The sequence below is a fragment of the Sorex fumeus genome, unplaced genomic scaffold (genome assembly GCF_029834395.1).
Source record: "Sorex fumeus unplaced genomic scaffold, SorFum_2.1 ptg000073l, whole genome shotgun sequence".
Lineage (NCBI taxonomy): Eukaryota > Metazoa > Chordata > Mammalia > Eulipotyphla > Soricidae > Sorex > Sorex fumeus.
The window spans coordinates 16,874,878-16,894,023 of record NW_026606130.1 but is presented as its reverse complement, the minus strand read 5'-3'; the positions used below and the strand labels follow the sequence as shown (position 1 = coordinate 16,894,023).

General features: G+C 41.7%; 1 pseudogene; it reads right to left on the bottom strand.

Annotated features, from left to right (window-relative positions):
* Positions 1–18,246, bottom strand: part of LOC130038131 (52 kDa repressor of the inhibitor of the protein kinase-like) — a 53,577-nt pseudogene extending 35,331 nt beyond the window's left edge.
* Between the last annotated feature and the right edge of the window lie 900 nt (positions 18,247–19,146).

Genomic DNA, 19,146 nt, shown 5'->3' with positions numbered 1-19,146 from the left:
GAAATGAAAATATTTCCTGTATAATCAGGAAGGAAACTCTCACCACTACCATTCCATTTGGCATTTGAAATCCTCTTCATAACAATTAGGCAAGAAAAAGATATTAAGCACAATCACATCAGAAAAGAGGACGTTAAACTCACTATGCAGATGATATAATACTATGCTTAGAAAAATCCCAAAGACTCCATAATAAAGGTCCTACAAACAATAGACTTTTAGAGTAATGTGACAGGCTACTACACCATAAACACAGAGAAACCCATGGCTTTCCTATATGCATAAAGTACAGTAGAAGGAGAGAAAAATAATACCACACAAAAGTCAAGTACCTGGGAATCAACTTAACCAAAGAGATGAAAGACATAGTAAGAAAACTACAAACATTATGAAAAGAAGTAAAGAGTACAAGAGAAAATACAAACATATCCCCTGTTAATGAATTGGAAGGACTAATATTGTCAAAGTGAAATTACCGCCTCATTCGAATAGGTAACGCCCAGCGTCCAGCACCAGGGACTCTTTCTGGGCATGCACAGCTAGCTTGATCCCCTAGAACAGCCGGTTTTCACCCTTGATCTGCACGGGACGGGAACTGAGGCATATCTCACGGAAACAAAGTTGAATGACTCCAGGCATTCTCTCCTCATTCAAACTGGTACCGCCCGGCGCAAGGCATCAGGGACCATTTCCAGAGCTGCGGCCGCTAATGCGGCCGCGAGTTATTCTCCCACTACATATCCCGTAGGAATCATAAGTTACCCTCTTAGATGGAACCGTCTCTAGGTTAGCTCAACCACTAGAAATACATTAGCCAATAATTTGTTAAGCCTATCTCAATTCATTCTGCATATCAAGCAGAATAGTAACAGTGAACGTGAAGGTCTGAACGACACTGGTAACAATGGTAAAGCAACGCAAAAGCCCACCAGACTTTCTTATTGAAGAGGCTAGCCCAGAAGACACCAACAGTACTGTAGTGTTAGACAATCACTCTGACAAGGAATTCAGAAGGGAACTACTTAGGATGCTTAGGGAGCTAAACAAAACAATGGAAAGCAATGCCAATAAAAGATAAGAGGATTTGAAGGCAGAAATGAGGAAAATGCAAACGGAAATGTCAGACCTGAAAAACCTGGTAGGAGAATTGAAAAACTCAGTGGAAGGCCACAGCAGCAGACTAAAAGCTGCTGAGAACAGAATCAGTGAGCTCGAAGATGAAGTTCAGAGACTCTCCAGAAAAGAGCAGAAAATGGAAAAGGGACTCACAATTCGGGAACAGATGGCAAGAGAAGATCATGATGAAGCCAAGAGGAGTAAAATAATAATTATTGGAGTCCCAGAAGGACAGGAAAAAAAACCCTGATGAAGAAGAAATCATCAAAGACAGCATTGGTATGACGCTCCCAGAGCTGAAGAAAACAAGCGAGCACTTTCAGGAGGCCCGAAGGGTACCAGCTAGAAGAAATCCAAATAAAAATACCCCAAGACACATCCTGATCAAAATGAACAAAACCTTAGATAGAGACAAAATTCTGAAAGCAGCAAGATCAAAGAAAGAAATTTTCTACAAAGGGGCATCCTTAAAATTCAAAGGTGATTTGTCTGATGAACCACTCATTGCCCGAAAACAGTGGTGGAACAATAGTGATAAAACTCAATGAAATAAATGCCTCACCAAAAACACTTTACCCAGCAAGACTCTCATTCATAACATAAGGAACAACACACAGTTTCACAGACAAACAACAGCTCAGGAACTTCATAGACTCAAAACCATGGTTACAAGAACAACTAAATGGGCTACTTTAAGACAAGACAGGCCCCTCAAATACACCAAATTTCAACAGAACAATGGGACAAAACCCCATAACAATAATCTGTCTCAATAATGTCAATGGGCTAAACGCACCAATTAAAAGACACAGAGTGGCAGGATGGATTATAAAATTGAACCCAACATTCTGCTGCCTGCAAGAAACACATCGCAATAGTCAATGCAAACATCGGCTCAGAGTCAAAGGCTGCAAAACAATCCTACAGGCAAACAGCTCCCATAAAAAGCTGGGATAGCCATCCTAGTATCATACCACATCGATTTCAGAGTGAAGAAGGTCACAAGAGACAGTGAAGGCCATTTCTTATTGATCAAAGGATCTGTACAACAGGAAGAGCTTACAATACTAAATATATATGCACCTAATGAGGGACCAGCAAAGTACTTAAAACAACTTCTCATAGACTTGGAGAAAGACATCAATAGCAACGCAATACTAGTGGGAGACTTCAACACCGCTTTATCACCTCTTGATAGGTCAACCAGACTCAAGTTTAGCAAGGACATACTTCATTTGAGGGAAACAATGGAAGAAAGGGACTTAGTAGATATATACAGAACACTTCATCCTCAAAAAGCTGAATACACATTCTTCTCAAGCATACATGGAACATTCTCCAAGATAGACCACATGCTGATCCACAAAACAGACCTTTATAAAATTAAGAAGATAGAGGGGCAGGAGAGACAGCACAATGGGTAGGGCCTTTGCCTTGCATGCAGTCGACCTGGGTTCGATTCCCAGCATCACATATGGTCCCCTGACCACCGCCAGGAGTAACTCCTGAGTGCAGAGCCAGGTGTAACTCCTGCGCATAGCCGGGTGTGACCCAAAAAAGCAAAAAAAAAAAAAATTAAGAAGATAAAGATTGTATCAACAATCTTCTCAGACCATAATGCGCTGAAATTAGAAGTAAATCACACACAGAAAACTAAATCAAACACCTTGAAATTAAACAGTGCACTATTGAACAACGAGTGGCTTAGAAAGGAAATCAAAGAGGAAATCAAAAGATTACTAGAAACGAATGAAAATGAGAACACGAGTTACCAAAACTTATGGAACACAGCAAAAGCTGTTTTAAAAGGAAAGTTTATAGCTATACAAGCATTCTGCAGAAAGGAGGAGCGAGCCCATATAACTAACCTAACCTCACAACTTATGAGCTTGGAAAAGGACCAACAAAAGGAGCACAACCCGAACAGAAGGAAGGAAATAATAAAACTCAGGGAAGAGATTAACGAGATGGAAACCCAAAACACAATCGAAAGATCAATGAAACCAAGAGCTGGTTCTTCAAGAAAATTAACAAGATCGATAAACCTCTAGCAAAACTCACTAAGAAATGGAGAGAGAAAACCCAATAAACCGAATCAGAAATGAAAAGGGGGTCATTACAACAGAAAATACAGAAAATCAAAGGATACTCAGGGAGTACTTTGAGAAGCTTTATGCCATGGAACATCAAAACGTCGAGGAAATGGATAAATTCCTAGACTCCTACAGACTCCCAAGGCTGAACCAAGGAGACCTGGAATACTTGAACAGACCTATCACCATCAAGGAAATTGAAATGGTAATAAAAAGTCTCCCCAAGCACAAAAGTCCTGGCCCGGATGGATTCATTAGTGAATTCTTCCAAATCATTAAAGAGGACTTACTCCCAATCCTTTTTAAGCTTTTCCATGAAATTGAAATATCAAAAACACTTCCGAAGAGTTTCTACGAAGGAAATATTACCCTGATACCAAAAGCAGACAGATATACCACAAAGAAAGAGAATTACAGGCCGATATCCTTGATGAACACAGATGCAAAGATCCTCAACAAACTACTAGCAAATAGAATCCAACGACTCATCAAAAAGATCCATACACCATGACCAAGTAGGATTTATCCCAGGGATGCAAGGATGGTTTGACTTTCGTAATTCAATCAACATAATACATCATATAAACAAAGGAAAAGATAAAAAGCATATGATCATATCAATAGATGCAGAGAAAGCATTTGACAAGATCCAGCACCCCTTTATGATGAAACCCCTAGCCAAAATAGTTATAGAGGGGACTTTCCTCAATATAGTTAAAGTCATCTACCACAAGCCTACAGCAAGCATCATCCTCAATGGGGAAAAACTGAGAGCCTTCCTTCTAAGATCAGGGACTAGACAAGGATATTCGCTGAATACACATCCGACAAGGGGTTGATATCAAGGATATACAAAGTATTGGTTGAACTCTACAAGAGTAATATATCCCAGAGAGGTAAAAATGTATAGTCGAAGTGACATCTGCACTTGTTTGTTCATTGCAGCACTCTTTACAATAGCCAGAATCTGGAAAAAATCTGAGTGCCCAAGAACAGATGACTGGTTAAAGAAACTTTGGTACATCTACACAATGGAGTACTATGTAGCTTTTAGAAAAGATGAAGTCATGAAATTTACATACAAGTGCTACTACATGGAAAGTATCATGTTAAGCGAAATGAGTCAGAAAAAGAGGGATAGACATAGAAATATTGCATTCATCTGGGGCACATAAAGTAACAAAATAGGAGATTAATACCCAGGAATAGCCGAGATCAGTACCAGGAGAATTACTCCATGGATTTGAGGCCAGCCGGGCATTCTAGGGGGAAAGGGCAGCTCAGATAGAGAAGGGAGCACCAAATAAAGGGTGTTTGGAGGATTCTCCCAGGATGGGACTTGCGTGTTGAAAGTAGATTATGAACCGAACATTATTGCCACCCAATGCCTCTTTTGCAGACCACAGCACCCAAAAGGAGAGAGAACAAAAGTGAATGCCCTGCCACAGAGGCAGGGTGGGATGGGAGGGATGGGGGTGGGAGGGATAGGTACTGGGATCCATAGTGGTGGGAAATGGGCACTGGTGGAGGGATGGGTATTTGATCATTGTATAATTGAAACCCAAGCACAAAAATTTGTAAGTCTACAACTGTACCTCATGGTGTTTCACTAATAAAAATTAATAAAAAAAGTGAAATTACCCAAAGTGCTATACAAATCCAATGCAGTTACTATAAATAAGAGAATTATTAAAATTATTATGCTGATACAGATAGGAATTGCAAAATAAAAATAAAATATTTTATTTTATAATTCATATAAGTGCATATGAAAAGTCGCAAACTCATTTGCCAACGTGGCTTGGCACAAGCTTCAGACAACCACAAGCGAACATCCAAGCCCGAAAATCAGTCAGTTCAGAGAAGCAATAAAGGAAGACCTCAATGAGAGAAGAGCAGCAGTGTGGCAGATGCCTGGAAAAGCATTTGCAATGCCTGCCTGTCCTTCGCCAACTACAAGACCAAAATGACCACCCTCCGATGTCCTGATGGATCTATCACATCTTCCAGAAGGGCAATGGAGAAGATTGTCCATGACTTCTTCTCAGATCTCTTTGATAGCCACGTCACCTGCCCACATAACAAATTCCGCAGGATGGACATGCCCTTTAGAACATTGACCCTTCCAAAATCTGACACGCCATTTCGTCAGCAAAGAAGCGAACAGCACCCAGCCCAGAAAAGGTCAGACCCAAACAACTGAAGAATCTGCCCTCAGTACTCATCAATACACTGGCTCGGCTCTTCACACACTACCTGACTGGATGCAAGGTTCCGTCCCCATGGAAAACCAGCAGGACTGTTCTACTGTACAAGAAGGGAGACACCCACGATATTGGCAATTATCACCCGATCTGCCTGTTGTCCATCGTCTACAAGCTGTTCACTCGAGTCATTCTATATAGGATTGGCAGAACACTAGATGACAGACAACCATGCAAGCAAACTGGGTTCTGAAAAGGATTCAGCACAGTGACCAAGCTCATGTGGCTCTGTCTTCTGTTCATTGATTTAAAGAAGGCCTTTCATTCTGTTGAGACTGAAGCAGTCATCAAAGCCCTAGCCAAACAGGGCGTTCAAATTCAATACATCAGGATCCTCTGTGAGCTGTATTATGGATTCACTACCAGGATCTCACCATTCTACAAGTAAGTGATCATCAAGAGAGGGGTTTGGCAGGGTGATATAATTTCACCGAAACTCTTCAGTGCCACCCTCGAGAATGTCAAGCAACAACTGGAATGGGCAGGAATGGGAGTGAAGATAGATGGTCGGCAACTACACCACCTTCGCTTTGCTGACATTGTTCTAATAACACCAAACATTAGGAAAGTGGCACAAATTCTGGCCGACTTTGAGCATGAGTGTGGAAAGATCGGACTGCAGCTGAATCTCATTAAGACAATGTTTATGAGAAACAGACTCATTCCTGACATTCCATTCATTCTCAATGGAACAAATATCTCCGAATGCAGCTGTTATTTGTACCAGGATTGAGAACTCAACATTCGAATGGCCTGGCACCTTATTTGCACAGGAGGAAGAGAGCAGCTTGGAACGCCTTCAAGAGCGTTGAAGAAAGAGCTAAGAGGATGAAGAACCTCTGACTCCAGGTACATATCTTCAGCTTCACCAGTCTTCCTGCATTAACATATGCCTCAGAGATCTGGGTCCTGTGAAAACAGGATGAGAATGCTATTCGGGTCTCCCAAAGAGGAATTGAAAGAGCTTTGCTTGGATTATCATGCTTCACACAAGTGAGAGAAGGAATCAGGATTCTGACCTCTGTCGACGATCGAGAATCATGGACGCTGTCTAGTTTGCCACGGTGCCAAAAACCAGATGGGCTGGACATGTAATGTGATTTGGAGATGACTGCTGGACTAGAGCCGTTACTGACTGGATTCCACGGGACGTCAAAAGATCACATTGCTTCCCACCTACAAGATGGTAATACTTTTTCATCAAGACCCTGAATGATCGATTTGAGGCTCCTCATGTTCCTGGAGCAAGCAGATGCCATTGGGCTACACGAGCTGGCAACAGGGACGAATGAAGTCGTTCCTGGTGCCTGCTCAAGCAAATCGATGAGTAACAGGATGTCAAGTGATCAAGTGGTAAGTGCATATATCTCATTAATAGTAACTCAGATCTTCTAGTTAGCTTGTATCTTCAACTTTTACTTGTTATTCTACTTTTTAAAAAACTTTTTCTTTTAAGATATTTTCATTTGAAAGTAATAGAAAAATCAAGACTCAAATTATTCTAAGTATGAAGAAATTGTCATTCACAACATGGAGCCAAAAGTATGATTCCATGCCCTGCCACAGTGGTGGGGGGGATGGGGGGATGGGGGGAGGGATATTATCCTGGTGGTGGAAAATGGGCACTGGTGGAGGGATGGGTATTTGATCGTGGTATGACCGAGATCCAAGCACAAAGATTTGTAAATCTATAACTGTACCTCATGGTGTTTCACTTATAATAAAAAAATTAAAAAAGTATGATTCCAGTGATAGTTTGATCAGTGGCTTAAATAAAATAAAAGATTCAAAGCATGCCCATTCTATCTTCTTTTTTGAAATTTTTATATATTTTATTTTCATAAAGTAGTTCACAATCCTCTCAGAGAGGAGAGCCCGGCAAGCTACCGAGAGTATCTCACCCACACGGCAAAGCCTGGCAAGCTACCCATGATGTATTCGATGTGCCAAACACAGTAACAACAAGAATCACAATAGAGACGTTATTGGACCCACTCGAGCAAACTGAGAACAATGGGAGGATAGTGATACAGTGCTACATTTCACAATAGTTAATTCACTTGATCACTTGATCACTTGACTTCCCGTTACTCATCGAGTTGCTTGAGCGGGTGCCAGCAACTTCTCCATTTGTCCCTGTCGCGTGCTAGTGTAGCCCAATGGCCTCTGTTCATTCTAGGAACACGAAGAGCCTCAAACCGATCATTCAGGATCTTGATGAAGAAGGCTGACCATCTGGTAGGTGGGTGGCCATGCGGTCTTTTGATGTCCTGTGGAATCCAGTCAGTAATGGCTCTAGTCCAGCGGTCATCTCCAAATCTCATTACATGTCCAGCCCATCTGATTTTTGACACCTTGGCATATGAGACAGCGTCTCTGATTCTTGATCGTGGACAGAGGTCAGAACTCCGGATTCTTTCTGTCATTTGAGTGAAACGTGATATTCCAAGCATAGCTCTTTCAATTTCTCTTTGGGAGACCCGAATAGCGTTCTCATCCTGTTTGCATAGGGCCCAAGTCTCTGAGGCATACGTTAATGCAGGAAGAACAGTGGAATCAAAGAGATGTGCCCAGACCTGGAGGTTCTTAGTCCTCTTAGCTATTTCTTTGATGCTCTTGGAGGCGTTCCAAGCTGCTCTCTTCCTCCTGTGCAACTCAGGTGCCAGGTCATTCATCATGTTGACATCTCGACCTAGGTACACATAACTATTGCATTCAAACCAACGTGGTTTGGCACATGCCTCTGGCAACCACAAGTGAATGTCCAAGCTTGCAAAGCAGTGCAGAGATGCAATAGTGGAAGACCTCAAAGAGAGAAGAGTAGAAGTGCTGGTAGATGTGGCAGAAGCTGGGAAAAGCATTCGTAATGCCCGTCTGTCCTTTGCCAACTACAAGACCAAGATGACTGCCCTCCGACTTCCTGATGGATATATCACATCTTCCAGAAGGGCAATGGAGAAGATTATCCATGACTTCTACTTAGATTTCTTTGATAGCCATGTCCACCTGCCAACATAACAAATTCTGCAGGATGGATATGTCATTCCCAATATTCTCCCTTCCAAAATCCGACATGCCGTTTCGTCGGTAAAGAAATGAACAGCTCCCGGCCCAGACAAGATCAGACCTGAACACCTGAAGAACCTGCCGTCAGTACTCATCAATATGCTGTCTCGGCTCTTCACATGCTTCCTGTCTGAATGCAAGGTTCCGTCCCAATGGAAAACCATCAGGACTGTACTACTGTACAAGAAGGGAGACATCCATGACATTGGCAACTATCGCCCAATCTGCCTATTGTCTGTCATATACAAGGTGTTCACTCGAGTCATCCTGAATAGGATTGGCAGAACACTAGATGAAGGAAAACCATGCGAGCAAGCCAGGTTCCAAAAAGGATTCAGCACCATTGACCATATCTACATGATAACCAAACTCATTGAGGTTTCTCAGAAGTTCAAGATGCCACTCTGTCTAATGTTCATTGACTAAAAGAAGGCCTTTGATTCTGTTGAGACTGAAGAGGTCATTGAATCCCTAGCCAATCAGGTCATTCAAGCTCAATACATCAGGATCCTCCATGAGCTATATTATGGATTCACTACCAGGATCTCACCATTCTACAAAGAAGTGATCATTGATGTCAAGAGAGGGGTCCGGCAGCGTGACACCATTTCACCGAAACTCTTCAGTGCCACCCTCGAGAACATCATGCTACGACTGGAATGGGAAGGAATGGGAGTGAAGATAGATGGTCGGCAACTACACCACCTCCGCTTTGCTGATGACATCGTTCTAATAACACCAAACATTAGCCAAGCAGCACAAATGCTTGCCAACTTCGACCGTGAGTGTGGAAGTGTCGGACTACAGCTGCATCTCACAAAGACAATGTTTATGAGAAACAGTCTCGTTCCTGACTCTCCATTCGCTCTCAACAGAATGACTATCTCCGAATGCAATAGTTATGTGTACAATAGTTCATTACAGGTAATATTCAAACACCAATCCCCCCACCAAGCACCTTCACACCACAATAAGAGGGAAGTTGTGAAGGTTGTTTTATTTCATTCTGGAGCAACTTATGTCTGTATATAAGAGAATATAAGCAAGTATGTTAAAATCAAACAGATCTGTGCTACATTTCGTACATAAGTGCTAGAGTATGAGAGGTAAAGCACCTGCATCCAGGATATTCTGCATCGCTCTCTTCCAGGAGCTTTAGTTTATAGTCTCTGAATGTTGGCCGTTGATGAAATTACATGGCACTGGGGCAGTTTGTGGGGTGTGACTGCCAAGCTACTGGAAAACTGGGAAGCTGTGGGGAGGAGGCCAGTCCCGATCTGAGCAGGCTTGGAGATCTCAATCACAGGTTCCTGCATACCTGGGTTTTTCTGCCAGCTCTCTCTTGGGTCAGGCTCTTCCAAGCATGTGGAGAGTGGCCTTGAGCATGGCAGCAGTTGGGTTCTGGAGGCTTTTGGCTGCTGGGGTGCTGTTTAGGGTGGTGATGGAAACTCAACTTGCCACCCTCTGAGGTTACCTAGTGAAGACAGCCTAGTATGGGGTCAGGGAATTCTGCGGCACTCTCTTCCGGGAGCTTTAGTTTATAGTCTCTGGATCTTGGCTGTTTCCCATTCTATCTTCTACAATCTTGCTTATGCTGGTTTTGTTGTCAGGATGGTTGTAGAGATTCTTACAGTCATATACAGACATGACATAATCCTACAGAAGAAAAGGAAGCATCAATTCCTATTCTTTTCTCAAAAGTAAATCATTTGTTCTGAAGTCCCTCCCAGAAGTTATATCATGTCTCTTTGGCCAGATTAGTTACAAGTGCTACTCAACCTTTAACAGAGGAAATAGTATTTTATTAGTATTTTTATATAATGCTGCTAATTACAGGGTTTCATTCACACAATATTTCAAGCTCATACCCTCCACTACAGTGAGTGCTTCCTTCCACTATTGTTTCATGGTTCCCACAATCCCGACCCACTGCCCCTTGAAAACTCCCTACCCTAATAAGTTCATTTCTGTAGACCAATTCTCAGGTTCTTTTGTCTTTAACCATTTGTTGTTTCTTTATTATGCCTTTTTATATACCACATGTGAAATATCATTTATTTGTCACTGTATTTGTCACTTCTGGTTGTCTTTACTCAGCATAACACCCTTCAGCTCCAACCATATCATTTTATCTAGTTATCTTTTTGGGACACTTGAATTGTTTGCAGATTTTGGCTATAATGGTATGGCAATGAGGAAAACATAGGCATACTCCTTTATGACACCCAGTCTAGAGACATTTTCAATTATTCTATTGGAAAAGTATTTCACTGGAATAATTTCCAGTGATTATAAATGGATCCAAAGATAAACAATTGGGCTTTATTAAATTAAGAAGGCTCTGCACTATAATAGAAACAATTGCCAGAGTAAAAATACATCCCACAAACTGGGGAGAAGTATTTGCCCATACTTATCTGACAAAAAATTAATGTCGAATATATACAAAGAGCCTGTAAAAATTAACAAGAAAAAACTAACCACTCTCATAAAAATGGGAGAAGAGGAAAATAGAACAAACAACCCCCATAAAACAACAACAAAAAGAAATAAAAGGGAGAACAGAAACTTCCCCCAAGAAGACATACAGATAGTAAAAATATATGAAACTATGCTCTAAATTACTTAATATGAAGAAAATTCAAATCAAAACCAAAATGAGGTATCACTTCACACTAATGAGACTGGCACACATAAAAAGAATAAAAGCAACCACTGTTGGTCAGGATGTGGAGAAAAAATAAAGCTTCATTCATAGCTGTTTGGAATGTTGATGGTTCAACATTTTGGGAAAAAGTATTGACATGCCTCAAAAAAATGAAAACCCTATTGAGCTTATTTTGTTTGACCTCAGATGTGACTCAGCAATTCCACTACTAGGCATCTACCCCAAAGGGCCCAAAACTTTATTCCGAAAATATATGTGCACACAGAGAAAGTGGTGCTTCCATTATTATCTTGTAGTAACCTTTTGGGGAAGAAGAAAAGTAAATGGCCAGGAAGACCTAAATATACAGTATATTTTTATTAACTTGATTCTGATTGTTCTTTTCTGTGTTGCTTTCCTCCTTTTTCAGATGATGGATATACTAGTTTGATTGTCATATACACTCAGATCCACTCTTGTCCAAAGCAAAAAATCATTTAACTCATATCCACATATTTGTGTGAAATGTCATTGTGCCTCATTGACACATAGTAGGTTGGGTGCCTAGTGCTAAAAAAATGTTTCCAACATTTTCAAGGAAAGCTTACATTGTTCCCAAGGAAAAGACTGGGCACTATTAGTTGAATGAAGGTGATTGTTTGCTTGGCAACAATGTCAAATGACGTTACATTCAGCACATGATATAGTTCAGTTCCTGTTAAATCTTTCTTGCCAAATGTGCAAAAAGGTGTTTCCACATAACTGTAGTTTGACTAAATCCTTGGTGGTACTAAATTGCAAAAATAAGAGTGCAGATGTTTCTCCTGTGTTTTGGGGCCTCCAGGCTATCTTCCCAGAAGTGGTATTTTTTTCTTTTTTTTCTTTTTTTATTAGTGAAAAACCATGAGGTACAGTTATAGGCTTACAAATTTTGTGCTTGGGTTTCAGTTATACAATGATCAAGTGCCCATCCCTCCACCAGTGCCCGTCATCCATCACCACGGGTCCCAGCATCCTCCCCCCCCACCCCTCATCCCCCCCCCCCCGTCCCATCCTGCCTCTGTGACAGGGTATTCCCCCTTGTTCTCTCTCTCTTCTTTTGGGTACTGTGTTTTGCAAGAGAGGCTTTGAGTGGCAATCATGTTTGGTCTATCAACTACTTTTAGCATGCTTCTCCCACCCTGGAAGGGCCCTCACAACACCCTTCATTTGGTACTCTCTTCTCTATCTGAGCTTCCTTTTCACCTAGAGCGTGTGGCTGGCCTTCCATTCACGGAGCAAAATACCTGGTACTAATCTCAGCCATTCCTGGGTGTTAATCTCCCTTTTTCTTGCTTTATGTTGCCCAGATGAATGCAATCTTTCTGTGTCTATCCCGCTCTTTCTGACTCATTTCGCTTAAAATGATACTTTCCATGTAGTACCACTTGTATGTAAATTTCATAACTTCATCTTTTCTAACAGCTACATAGTACTCCATTGTGTAAATGTACCAAAGTTTCTTTAACCAGTCATCTGTTCTCGGGCACTCAGGTTTTTTCCAGATTCTGGCTATTGTAAAGAGTGCTGCAATGAACAAACAATTGCAGATGTCACTTCGACTATACCTTTTTGCCTCTCTGGGATATATTCCCAGGAGTGCTATAGCTGGGTCAAATGGCAGATCAAATTCTAATTTTTTGAGAGTCGTCCATACTGTTTTCCAAAAGGGTTGGACCAGCCGGCATTCCCACCAGCAGTGAAGGAGGGTCCCTTTCTCGCCACATCCGCGCCAGCACCGGTTGCTTTTGTTCTTGTGGATGTGGGCCAGTCTCTGTGGTGTGAAATGATATCTCATTGTGGTTTTGATCTGCATCTCTCTGATGATTAGTGATGTAGAGCATTTTCTCATGTGCCTTTTTGCCATTCGAATATCTTCTTTGCGAAAGTTTCTCTTCATTTCCTCACCCCATTTTTTGATGGGGTTGGGTGATTTCTTCTTGTGGAGTTTAACCAGTATTTTGTATATCCTTGATATCAACCCCTTGTCGGATGTGTACTTGGTGAATATCCTTTCCCAGTCTGTAGGCTGTCTTTGTATTTTGGTCAATGTTTCTTTTGAGGTGCAGAAGCTTCTTAGTTTAAGATAGTCCCATTTGTCTATCTCTGTTTTCACTTGCTCGGCCAGTGGCGTGACATCTTTCAAGATACCATTAGCTTCAATATCATGGAGAGTTTTGCCGACTTTGTCTTCAATAAACATTATGGATTCTGGTCTGATGTTGAGGTCATAAATCCATTTTGATCTTACTTTTGTGCATGTTGTTAGGCAGAGATCTGAGCCCACTTTTTTTACATGTAGCCGTCCAATTTTGCCAGCACAGTTTATAGAAGAGGCTTTCCCTGCTCCATTTCACTTTTCTTGCCCCCTTATCAAAAATTAGATGATTATATGTTTGGGAGGAAATGTCAGTATATTCAACTCTGTTCCATTGGTCTGCAGCTCTGCCTTTGTTCCAGTACCATGCTGTTTTAATTATTACTGCCTTGTAGTAGAGTTTGAAGTTAGGGAGGTTGATTCCTCCCATTTTCTTTTTCCCAAGAATTGCTTTAGCTATTCGTTGGGGCTTATTGTTCCATATAAATTTCAGGAGTGTTTGCTCCATTTCTTTGAAGAATGTCATGGGTATCCTTATAGGGATTGCATTGAATTTGTACAGTGCTTTGGGAAGTATTGCCATTTTGATGATGTTGGTTCTCCCCATCCATGAACAGGGGATATTTTTCCATTTCCTCATGTCCTCTTTTATTTCCTGAAGTAGCGTTTTGTAGTTTTCTTTGTACAGGTCCTTTACTTCCTTAGTTAAGCTGATTCCTAGATACTTGATTTTCTGGGGCACAATTGTGAATGGGATTGTTGTCTTGATGTCACTTTCTTCTCTTTCACTATTTGCGTATAGGAATGCCATGGATTTTTGGGTATTGATTTTATAGCCTGCCACTTTACTATACAAGCCTATTGTTTCTAGGAGTTTATTGGTAGAGGTTTTAGGGTTCTCTAAGTATAGTATCATGTCATCTGCGAATAGTGAGAGCTTAATTTCTTCTTTTCCAATCTGGATGCCCTTAATATCTTTTTCTTGCCTAATCGCTATTGCAAGTACTTCCAGTACTATATTGAACAGTAGTGGAGAGAGTGGGCATCCTTGTCTCGTCCCTGACCTTAGGGGGAAGGGTCTCAGTTTTTCCCCATTGAGGATGATGTTTGCTGTAGGTTTGTGGTAGATGGCTTTAACTATATTGAGGAAAGTCCCCTCTATCCCCATTTTGGCAAAATGAATGGGTGCTGGATCTTGTCAAAAGCTTTCTCTGCTTTTGTCTATTGATATGATCATATGATTTTTATCTTTTCTTTTGTTGTTATGATGGATTATGTTGATTGAATTCCGAATGTTGAACCATCCTTGCATCCCTGGGATGAGTCCCACTTGGTTATGATGTATGATCTTTTTGATGAGTTGTTGTATTCTATTGGCTAGTATTTTGTTGAGAATCTTCGCATCCTTGTTCATCAGGGATATTGGCCTGTAGTTTTCTTTTCTTATGGTGTCTTTGTTTCCTTTTGGTATTAGAGAGATATGGGCTTCATAGAAGCTGTTTGGGAGAGTTTCTGTTTCTACAATTTCCTGGAAAAGCTTGAGAAGAATTGGCAATAGGTCCTCTTTAAATGTTTGGAAAAATTCGCTAGTAAATCCGTCTGGACCTGGGCTTTTGTTTTTGGGAAGACTTTTGATTAGAGTTTCAATTTCCGTGATGTGAATACGTCTATTCAGGTACTCTATATCTTCTTGATTCAGCTTTGGGAGATGGTAGGAATCCAGGAATTTATCCATTTCTTCCAGGTTCTCGTGTTTCGTGGCATACAGACTTTCAAAGTCGTCTCTGATGATCTCTTGAATTTCTTTAGTTTCTGTTGTGATATCCCCATTCTTATTTCTGATTCGATTTATTAGGGTTCTCTCTCTCTGTTTCTTTTTGAGTGTTGCTAGTGGTTTATCTATCTTATTTATTTTCTCGAAGAACCAGCTCTTGGTTTCATTGATCTTTTGGATTGTTTCTTTGTTTTCCATGTCGTTGATTTCTACTCTAAGTTTTATGATCTCTTTCCTTCTGCCTGATTTAGCCTCTTTCTGTTGATCCTTTTCTAAGGTCTTGAGCTGTGAGGTCAAATTGTTTATGTGCATCGTTTCTATCGACTTAAGATATGCTTGCAGAGCTATAAATTTTCCCCTTAATACAGCTTTCGTTGCATCCCATAAGTTCTGGTAGTTTGTGTCTTCATTCTCATTTGTTTCCAGGTATCTTTTGATTTCATCCTTGACTTCGTTCCTGACCCTCTCATTGCTCAGCATCAAGTTGTTTAATTTCCAGGTGTTTGATTTGGTTCTCCGTGTCTTTGTGTGATTCACTTCTATCCTCAGTGCATCATGGTCTGAAAAGATGGCTGATACTATTTCTATCTTCTTGATTCTGTTGAGGTATGTTTTGTGTCCTAGCACATGGTCTATTTTGGAAAATGTTCCGTGCACGCTGGAGAAGAATGTGTATTCTTTCTTTTTGGGGTGTAAAGCACTGTATAAGTCCATAAGCCCTTTCTCTTCTATTACTTCTTTCAAAGCCAATAATTCCTTGCTGGGTTTTGTTCTTGTTGATCTATCCAGAGGTGATAAGGTGATGTTGAAGTCTCCAAGTACTATTGTGTTGGTAGTGATGTCCTTCTTAAAATCTGTTAGCAGTTGTTTTTATATATTTAGCTGTTCCCTCATTAGGTGCGTATACATTTAAGAGTGTGATTTCTTCCTGTTGTACGTATCCCTTGATGAAGAGAAAATAGCCTTCACTGTCCCTTCTAATCTTTTTCAAGGTGAAATTAATGCTGTCGGATACTAGTATGGCCACCCCAGCTTTTTTGAGGGAGTTGTGTGCTTGCATGATTGTTTTCCTTCCTTTGACTTTGAGTTTGTGTTTGCTCTGGCTGTTGAGGTGAGTTTCTTGTAGGCAGCAGAATGTTGGGTTCTGTCTCTGTATCCATTTTGCCATTCTGTGTCTCTTAAATGGTGAATTTAGACCGTTGACATTGAGAGAGAGAATGGTTATGGGGTTTTGTGTCATCTTTCTGTGCAGGTGTGTTGTGGTTGTAGGGTTTGTCTTGTCTTATAGTAGCCCCTTTAGGCCTTGCTTTAGGTTTGGTTTTGAGTCTATGAAGTTCCTGAGCTGCTGTTTATCTATAAAATAGTGTACTGTTCCTTCGATTTTGAGGGAGAGTTTAGCCGGGTAGAGTATTCTTGGGGAAGCACTCATTTCCGTGAGTTTTTTGACTATATCTCGCCACTGCCTTCGGGCTTTTAGGGTTTCCTCTGATAGGTCTGCTGTGAATCTAAGGGATGCTCCTTTGTATGTGATTTCCTTCTTTGCTCTTGCTGCTTGCAGTATTGTGTCTCTATCGGCAGTATTGATCATTCTAACTATGATATGCCTTGGAGTGTTTTTGTTGGGGTCTCTTTTAGCTGGCACCCTTAGGGCTCCTTGAATCTGAATGGCTGCATTGTGCAGCTCTGGGAAGTTTTCAGCAATGATTTGTTTGACGGTGTTTTTTTCGTTGGGATTGTTTCCCTGAGGTTCAGGTAGTCCCATGATTCTAATATTGTTCCTTTTGGAATCATCTGCTAGGACTCTGATTCTCTGTAGAGCCATTTTGAGGTCCCTTGCCACTGTTTGTTGTTGCGTGTTGGCTTGTTGCAGGTGATCTTCCAGGTCACTGATTCTCTCTTCAGCTCTGGTCATTCTATTTTTAAGAGAAGAAACTGAGTTTCTGATTTCATCTATGGAATCTTTTAATCGTGACATTTCAGCCCTCATTTCTTCTCATAATTTGTCTATTTTTTCTGTGGTGTTACTGGCTGTCTGTCTGACTGTTTCATTGAGTTGATTGAACATCTTCATGACTTCGTATCTGAATTCTATGTCAGAGAGTTCCCTTAGGTGAGCTGTATCGACAGAATGTTCTGGATTGTTTTTGTTGTCCTCCACATATGGTGGGGATTTTCTTTGTTTCTTCATATTGCTGAGTAGGTTGGGAACTAGATTCCTTGGGGACTAGGTTCCTTAGTATGGGAAAATAACCTGAGGCCGCATGAGCGGCCACCCGCCAGAAATTAAGCCACGCCCACTTTTGAGGCCACGCCCACTTTTGAGGAGGTCACGCCTCTACAGAACCCTGGGTTTGGGATGAGATGGGTGCCGCGGTCAGGAGTGAAGAGGGCAGGGCAGACGCTCAAAACTGCTTCTCTTTAGGCATCTTGGGGGACACCTGGGATCCTGCAGGGAAAGATGGAGGTCCCAGGGTCGCGAGCCGGCAGCTATGCTGACAATAACATAAAATTTTGGTTTTCTGTAGGTGACATTCAAGAGCGCTGGTTGCAAAACTTGTCGTTTTCTGGTTGAGGTCAAAGCAGATAATGGGACAACTAAAGGGCTTGGGTCAACACGGTAAGGTTCTGTGCACCAACTGAGCAGCTCCAGGTCGGGTCGTGCAAGGCAAGCTCCCCAGCTGCTGTACTGCCGCTCCGGGCACCTGAACTTTTACTTTTATGGACGTCAACAGGCAGGAGGGGTGTGGGGGAACCCGATCCAACTGCCACCTTTGGCTCTGCAGTGACAAAGAGGGACAGGAGTCAAAACCAAACGCCGCCAGGGACCGATGTGCCAGTTCAAAGCCGCCGAACTCGGCTGCGGAGACCAGGCGGGTCAGCAAGCTGAGAACAGAAGCGAACTCTGGAGCGGGGGAGGCTGCGAAGGCCGGGTCAGGTGGTGCGGCGCTCCCAGGGACGCACGGCCCGGGGATTCCCGAGCCTGCGTTCTCCTCCCGAAACCTCCAGGCTTCCGACCCGCCTCTCGGCGGCACCCAGCCCGGGCCTTACCAGAAGTGGTATTGCTGGGTGAAATGGAAGCTCAATTTCTAGTTTTTTTTTTTTTGTGAAACATCCATATTGTTTTCCAAAAAGGCTGTACCAGTCGACATTCCGACCAATAGTGAAGAAGAATCCCTTTTTCCCCACATGCATGCCCACACTGGTTGCTTTTGTTCTTTTGGAGGTGTGCTAGTCTCTGCAGTGTAAGATAATATCTCATTGTTGTTTTTTTTGAATGAGATGGTTAATATTTATTTATTTATTTTTTAATTTTTAAATTTTTTATTAGTGAGACACCATGAGGTACAGTTGTAGACTTACAAATTTTTATTCTTGGGTTTCAATTATACAATGTTCAAATACCCATCCCTCCACCAGTGCCCATTTCCCACCACCACGGATCTCAGCATCCCTCCCCCCCCCCCCCCAATCTCACTCTGCTTCTGTGGCAGGGCATTCCCTTTTGTTCTCTCTCTCCTTTTGGGTGTCGTGGTTTGCAAAAGAGGCATTGAGTGGCAATCATGTTTGGTCTATGGTCTACTTTCAGCATTCTTCTCCCATTCTGGGAGGAGGATCCTCCTAATACCCTTTATTTGGTGCTCATTGTTGTTTTGATCTGCATCTCCCTGATGATTAGTGATGAAGATCATTTTTTCATGTGCCTTATGGCTGTTTGAATTTCTTCTTTGAGAAAGTTTCTGTTCATTTCATCATCCCATTTTCTTATGGGATTTGACGTTTTTGTTCTTGTAGAATTCAACCAGTGCCTTGTATGTTTTTGATATTAACCTCTTATCAGAAGGGTATTGGGAAATTATTCTTGACCATCCCATAGGATGTTTTTGTATCCTGGTCACTGTTTCTTTTTTTCCCCCCTTTTTATAATTTTATTTATTGAATCACTGTGAGTGCAGTTACAAAGATTTCGGGTTTAAGTCTTGATCATATCCATCCCTTCACCAGTGGCCATTTTCCACCACCAAAAACACCAGTATACCCCCCCCCCCCAT